Here is an 8,413-nt window from a genome sequence, read left to right as displayed (position 1 = left end):
TATGTCAAATAAAAAGAAAGGGAGTTGGCGAGTTGGAAAAATATTCTTTGTTTTCATGAGAGTTTAGAGTAGAAAGGAAAGCATAAAAATATATCAAATTTAGAATTTTTAAAGGGCATAAATACTGGAGCTGTTTCTGTCATTATTGGAATATTAGACTGTGCCGTTGCCAATATATAAGGGAAATCAGCAAATCATTTTTGTAAAAGCAAAAACTATTGTCATTGCAAGTCAAATCTAAGAAAGCAGAACAATACATATTTGGCTAGCCACGCCATTAATCCTGCGCTGCATTTATTCCTATCTGGTTAATTATGAACTAAGTACAACTGACACACATTTATTCTTCTCCAATCAGTGTTAAAGGGCAGAGCTGACGGAATGGCAGATGCCTAGCACTAGCATGGTTAAGCCTGACATTTCTGAGTACCCATTCAAAAAAAATACATTGAAAACCCTCCCAAGCCACCCCTTGTAGCAAAATCATTCAATGGGACCCATTAACGTAATAAATATGCAAATCAGACTAATTGATAATGACTTTTGCTGCTTGAGAACCAGAGAAGCAAGGAAAAAAAAAAGCGAAAATAAAAGGAAAATCTCCCAGCGGCAGCCGCTCTGGTTACAGTGAAGGAGAGAGAGAGGGAGAGGGAGAGAGAGAGGCAGAGAGATGGCTATCTTGTCAAATTAAAGGAAATTGAAATCTGATTAATTAAGGCTTGCGAAGATTTGCATTTGAAAGGGAAAAGGGGCCCCTTCAGAAAATGCAGAGCGTGGCTGTAAATCAAAGGGCGTGTTGGAGACTCATGGGGAAGGCAGGAGTGGGATGAAAGAGCAGCGACTGATATTGTCAACTTGACTGAGCCGATCTGTCAGTCGCTCCAGGTTTTTTTAACTCTTGTCCCGCAGCAACCTTCCCTCTTGGGAACCGCTGACCTGAGACACTGGGAAAAAATTCACAACTTTCGCTAACTTTTGAAAGCTGATTTGCAGCCTGCATTGGATAAAATATATGGGTCATGTTACTAGAAAACCGCGGTTAAAAGATCTGTACTTTTCACCCTGACACTTTTAGCAGGAGATGTGACAGGCGACTTTTCATAGAAGTGAAGCGATTATTGGATGTCTGCGCCTGTGTTCAGTCCATCACAACTACAACTACCAGCAGAACCGATTGACATTATTCAATTAAAAAGAAAGAAAGTCTTAAGCCCCATCTACACGATACAATTCTTTGTGCAATTCGATTACGATTCTATTTACGATCCGATTAAATCTTACATGTCCGATCGGGATTCGATTCAATTCGATTTGTCATTGTTTTGCAATGGCAAATCGAATTGAATTGAATCGAATCCTGATTGGACATGTCGGATTTAATTGGATCGTACATAGAATCGTAATCGAATCGCACAAAGAATCGTATCGTGTAGATTTGGCTTGATTATCCTTCTTAATTGTAAATGTCTGTAACTTCCCAGGATAATCTGGGCATTTGATTTGTGTGTATCCCCTACCTAAGTATTTAATAAGGTGTGTTTGGTCTATTTAGAATCCTCTATGCTCGATACACATGATGAGATTTTCTGGCAGATTTACTGTCAGATCGATTATTTCCAACATGTTTGATCTGATTTCCATTCAATTTCCGTTCATTTTCTGATCGATTTAAGACCGTTTGGCATTCACTTTTATGGAAAATCATTCGAAAATCGATGGGAAATCAGAACGGACATGGAAATAATCGATCTGGCAGTAAATCTGCCAGAAAATCTCATCATGTGTACCTAGCAAAGATTCTAAGATCACAAGGGCAGGGCTCTCTCACCCTTTAGTGTCCTGGATGTTGTTACACATTTATTCACATTAATTTTGGCACTGTTATTATCAATTCTGTACTTTGTACCAATTCTGTATTTTATACTAACACTGTATTTGGTATATTGGTGTATACTAATGTCTGTATTTTTTTGTACCCTATGTTTGTTTCTTACTTTGTAAAGCACCACGAATTCTATGCAGGTAAAAGAAAAAAACTTTTGCTTGAAGTATAATATCCACACTGCATGTGATTCCCATGGCAAACAGTCAGCTGCTGTCAACTAATAGAGATGGTCCGAACAGTTCACTGGTGGACAGTATTCGGTAAACGTCCGCTGTTCACATTCTCCATGAACTGCAAACATATGGCATGTTTGACCCGCCCCCATACATCATCATGGAGACAATCTTTGACCCCTTACCTCACAGTCAGCAGACACATGGCAGCCAATCAGCTAGCATCCTTCATGGACCCCCACCCCCCTATCAAAAAGCAGTTGAGGTGGCCACATTGAATTTGTTCTCTGCTGGCTGATGACTGTTAGTGAGAGCAGGGTCTTACTTGATGCAGATAGATTGGGAAAGCATTAGCTAGGCCTGTGTTCTTGTTCCTCACTTACTGTTAAAGCACCCCAAACAGCCCATTTGAGTGCTAGCACATCAGTCTCCTGTTTTTTGGTTTTTTGTTTGTTTGTGTCTGTGTAACACACCACAGCCCACTGACACCCAGAACGGTGTGCACAATACTGCTATTGCTGTTGCCCATTAAGTTGCAGTCACAGAATTACTCCAGTGCATTATTATTTCACTGTATTCTGATAGTACTATTGCATTTCTATGTGTGTAACACTCCACAGCCCACTGACACCAAGAGCTGTGTATAATGTGATTTCTGCCCTTTAGGGATTAAAGCCCGACTTTGCGTCAACTCCGTAATTTTTGGTGGGACTTTTGGCATGGATCCCCCTCTGGCATGCCACACTCCACGTGTTAGACCCCTTGAAACAACTTTTCCATCACTTTTGTGGCCAGAAACAGTCTTTGTAGGTTTTCAAATTTGCCTGCCTATTAAAGTCTATTGTGGTTCGCATGTTCGCGAACAGTTGCGTAAGTTCACATTCGCCATTCGCGAATGGAAGGTTATATGTTCACAAGATCTCTATCAGCTAACTATGGATGGTGCATGCACTAAAACTGTAGTCACTAAAATAACCATTGATCTCCTTAGAACCAGATTGAAAGGTGATTTTTTTCCTGTTTACTTTTTTGATCAGTCCTCCACTTTTGACACTGTTTACCATTACCTGCTGCTCCAAACCCTTGAATTACTTGGCATGCACAATTTTGCCCTCTCATGATTTTTTTTAATCTCATCTGAGCTTCCCTTCTAGGTTATATTCAATGGCATGTCATCCTTTCCCTCAACTTTCTGCATCAAGTTTCTCAAAGGCTTTAACTTAGCCCTGATCTCTTCTCTTTTTGAAACAGGGACTATGAAAGAAGTACAAAGGTCAAGGAAGAGCAGCTGGGCAAAATACAGTGATTCACTATCAGCATCATAAGTACTGTCTTGGGACATCTACACTAACATTACAATTTTAACTCAAAACGATCATGCACAATCGCCATAGGTGATGAAAATCCACCATCTGTACATAGATTCACGTAGAAATTGGCATACACAACTGCAATGCATTCCTATAAGTCTTATTCTCCCTGGCAAGGAGAGTGGCAAATGTACCCCAGCCCCCTCAAAGCAAGATCCATCCTCACTGATGGTGGGCATAGGAGGTTGGGCCATGTGCAGTTAGCCTGTAATGAAGGAGCAATGGTTTATCTCATCACTACTCTCCCAATAATAAAGCAACCAGGTAAGCACCCCCACCACAGCAAAGAAGTATTAATAAGTACCATTATCTTTTACCGTAAAGTGAGCAGCCAGACACCACTGCATAGTGTCATATTTTAATTAAATGTATTTTGTCTTTTTCCCCCTTGCTCGAAGAATCTTTTCATTTTGCCTATAGCTTACCTGTCTATGTGTAAGCTGCATTATACTAAATCTGAAAGTGATAGAGGATTCAGCATCTTCTTACTTCAATGATTTCCTCTGTATTTGTGTTTTGTTTTGTTTTTTTGAAGGATTTTTTTGTTTTTTTATTTAGTTAACTACTTCCGGACCTTGCTAATTGAAATTTACGCCCTGTTTTGATGGCTATTTGACTGTGAGGGCATAGATTTAAATTCCCCGCCGCTGCGTGCATCCACCATTTTCGTCGCTCCCGCCGATCTCGCCGCTGAATCCCCGCCGTCTCCCACCGCAGTTCACTCGACTCTTAAGTCTCTATGACTGCAGAGTTTGTGTGAGCGAGTCGGGAGGCGATTTCATTGGCTCCTGGCCCTGTCTTTCTGTAAGCAACTCCCATTGGCTTACATTGAAAGACAGGGCCAGGAGCCAATGAAAGCGGCTCCTGAATGGCTCACAGGAAGTCTGCTGTCATAGAGATGGCAGAGTGGGTGGCCCAGGTTTCTGATGTGCAGTTGCAAAGGGTATGTGCAGTGATTCGTAGGGATTCCGCCGTTTCTGTACCAGCGGTCTCTGGTCCTTAAAGGGGCAGAGACTGCTGGTACTTAAGTGGTTAAGGTAAAATACTTTAACACTTTTCTCCAAAGATTCACACATATATGTCCGTGTCTGGTTTAGCATTTTACTCAGATCTTGATCCAACAGCTTCCAGAGTAACTCAATGGAATTCAATTCGGGGGATTGGTGACATTAATCCAGATGGTTTCCATTGCATGCTTTACTCAGTTTTGAAGTCTGCCAGGGATTACAATATTGTTAGGGGGAAGAGTTGGCACTTACAAAATGTAGGCATGACAAATTGTAATATCATTAGTATAAACCAAAAAAACACTAAAGGATTATATCACGACCCTGGCAGATAATCAACAGCTGTGTTTGTCATAGCAAGTAATGTGGCAGAGAATGGGGTTAGCATCTTCAAACATGTGAAGCTACTTCTAAAAACCCATAAAAAGGTTGGACAGGGACAGTTAAAATGTGATGATCGAACCCGTCATACCACAGGAAAAACGATGGGTAAAATGATATTTAATAGCAACCTGAATAAAGGTCCGCAGGGAAGGCTTATATAGGAAATACTTGGTAAGATGAACTGCATTGAACTCAAATCAGTAATAAGGAAATATGCCTTTTTTTCCCATCAGATCCAACAGCTGGGTTCCAGTAGGTATTGGACCAATTACAGCTAACTGTGAAACTATGGAGAAATTGTCAAAGAAGGTTGCTGGTGTTCTCAGGGACAGTGATTTTATGACCATTAGGGCCCATAATAGTCCAAAATGCATTAGCTCCTAGTTCTGTTCTGTGTGGATCTTCAATAAAGCAGGAATTTATCTGTCCATCAAGAGAGCTGTAGATCATTCTCATAAGGCGTATTCACACTGCAAGAGCATTTTCTAAGGGCATGTCATTTTAAAAGTGCTTGCTGATGTAATGCTATGCGTGTCATCCCCCTTGTGCGAAGTCATTTTAAAATACATTTCCTTGCTATGTATTTTATAAAAAATCACCCATAGCATTGCATTAGCAAGAGCTTTTTAAATAACAAGTGCTTGAAAAGCTCTTGCAGTGTGAACCAGTCCTTACTGTTGGTCTGTTTGATAATAATGATTTGCCTGGATCCTGCTGTCTTTATAACAGTGTGCTAGAGTGGCATTTATATCACATATTTGTATAATTATAGATTAATTAAAGCCATTGTTTATAGGTTTGGTTTAGTTTACAGTGAAAGTCTTTATGAACTAGCAGTTTGCTACATTTTTGAGCGTTCTGTGAACAATGCTCCATATCTGCTGAGACAGGGTGATGCCAGCACATTCGGGTACCTGAATATTAAGTCTTGCTTTTTATTCATTGTTTTGCAGCAGCAACGTTACTGGGGATTTAGGGCTTTGCAGTTAATATATTTTTTGGTCATGAATAGGCAATGGAAGTTATTTTCTATGTTTACTGTAGAAAGGTTCTGTTGAAACAGGTTTCGACACAACACATTGTAGTTGCAGATTTCTTAGCCTCTTCAACTTTTTTTTAACTTTTCTCAAAAACAGAAAGAAATTCATTGTATAGGAAAGCTGCAGTGGTAGAAACATTTCAAAAATCACATCACAGACATAGGGCTTGATTCACAAAGCGGTGCTAACTATTAGCACAAACTCTTGAGACACACTTCGCGCTGACACGGATGGTTAATATGACTGGTAGATGTTCGCACACCACTAGTTCGCCTCCTCTGTTTTTGATAAAACAAATTCACACATACAGAGGTTGGCGCTCTTAGTGTGGTCCTGCACCTGTGAGTATACCTTTACTGTCCCCCTTGACACAGATGGCTGTACATACAATTAACCATCCAATAGGCTACCCACTAGCGGGCCATTGAATACATATACATTCGATTTTTTCAAATCAGTACCCCCAATGTTCAGATTATATGTTGTAGCAACTACCGCAACTACTACGGGTGCACAATTCAAAAGTCCTTCAAGCTTTATGTGGAAGCACATTAGCAAAACAGTTCAGACACTTCATATATCCTCTTGCCCCTGGATATAGTAAACAAACTCCTCCTTCCAATCCTCACTGCTCCTTATATCATTTCCCAAGAGAGGGTTTTATGGATAGTGAAGCCTTCACCACTCCCCAGTGAGATGCACTCACCGTGTGTTAAGACCTGCTGATAGGTCAAATGGAGCCTTGGGACAGTTCCCGGGTCGTCCCCCACCACTCTGGCAATGTATCAGACCTCTTCACCTGTATACAGGTATTTTTTGTTCCCTTAGTACCTCAATAAAACAAATGCCTCAAATAGTGTAATACTGCTTCTTTAATAAAAAGGTTAAAAAATCCATTACACTCACAGATTAAAAGATGTCATCTGGCATAGAGTATTTTCCCACGGGCTCTCCCCCGTAATGTTGGCCGGTTGGCTTAGGCACACCCCAATGTATCTGCAGTCCACACCGCCGCGCGCTCGGTGAGTTCTCCTGCCCTGGGTGATGCCGCCGTCCGCGTGTGTATACTGGTCTCTTCCGCGTCCAGGCCCCGCCTTACATGTTTCGTCACTCGTGACTCATCAGAAGCTGGGGCTGGACGCTTCCAGAGACCTTTTACGTGTGCGACTCCTCCCCTCCCATGACGCATTACTATACGCGTCCTGCTCCGTCGTCCACTCGCTTCCTGTTTGCATTCCAGCTGCGCTCCATTGTCTGCAATGTGCACATCACTCATATGTATTCATTATCCACTGCGTGCGCACCACTTCTACGTATGCCGATGTTATTTCTACTCTGCATATACATTGATAGGCGGCCCGCCACATATACCTTTAACTTAATAATCCTATCTCACAACTCCATTAACTGTATTTAAAATTTATAACTGAACAAACATTTTATAATGAACCTTTCAGCAGCTGGGCTGATACCTACATGCCCCCATACATTATATGTTTGCTCTTCTCTTTCTTAAAAGGACTTGTTCCCCCCCCCCCCCATTTTCCTCCTATCAATACCCTAAACCCAAGATCTTTATTTTGCATTCCCCTGGTACAGCTCAGCTCGCGGAAGAGACCAGTATACACACGCGGACGGCGGCATCACCCAGGGCAGGAGAACTCACCGAGCGCGCGGCGGTGTGGACTGCAGATACATTGGGGTGTGCCTAAGCCAACCGGCCAACATTACGGGGGAGAGCCCGTGGGAAAATACTCTATGCCAGATGACATCTTTTAATCTGTGAGTGTAATGGATTTTTTAACCTTTTTATTAAAGAAGCAGTATTACACTATTTGAGGCATTTGTTTTATTGAGGTACTAAGGGAACAAAAAATACCTGTATACAGGTGAAGAGGTCTGATACATTGCCAGAGTGGTGGGGGACGACCCGGGAACTGTCCCAAGGCTCCATTTGACCTATCAGCAGGTCTTAACACACGGTGAGTGCATCTCACTGGGGTGTGGTGAAGGCTTCACTATCCATAAAACCTCTCTTGGGAAATGATATAAGGAGCAGTGAGGATGAGTTTGTTTACTATATCCAGGGGCAAGAGGATATATGAAGTGTCTGAACTGTTTTGCTAATGTGCTTCCACATAAAGCTTGAAGGACTTTTGAATTGTGCACCCGTAGTAGTTGCGGTAGTTGCTACAACATATAATCTGAACATTGGGGGTACTGATTTGAAAAAATCGAATGTATATGTATTCAATGGCCCGCTAGTGGGTAGCCTATTGGATGGTTAATTGTATGTACAGCCATCTGTGTCAAGGGGGACAGTAAAGGTATACTCACAGGTGCAGGACCACACTAAGAGCGCCAACCTCTGTATGTGTGAATCTAACTATTAGCACGCCTGTGAAAACCCCCTTAGGACGTCTAAACCAGCTTTTCGCGCGTAAAACTTTATGCGCGTAAAACTTTCCGCGCATAAAACTTTATGCGCGCACTGCACAGAGCGCAGGGCGCTCAGCGCGATGTACCCATTAAAGCTTATGGGACTTAGCGCACG

Source organism: Hyperolius riggenbachi, chromosome 6 (assembly GCF_040937935.1).
Source record: "Hyperolius riggenbachi isolate aHypRig1 chromosome 6, aHypRig1.pri, whole genome shotgun sequence".
NCBI lineage: Eukaryota > Metazoa > Chordata > Amphibia > Anura > Hyperoliidae > Hyperolius > Hyperolius riggenbachi.
This window is presented reverse-complemented; position numbering follows the sequence as displayed.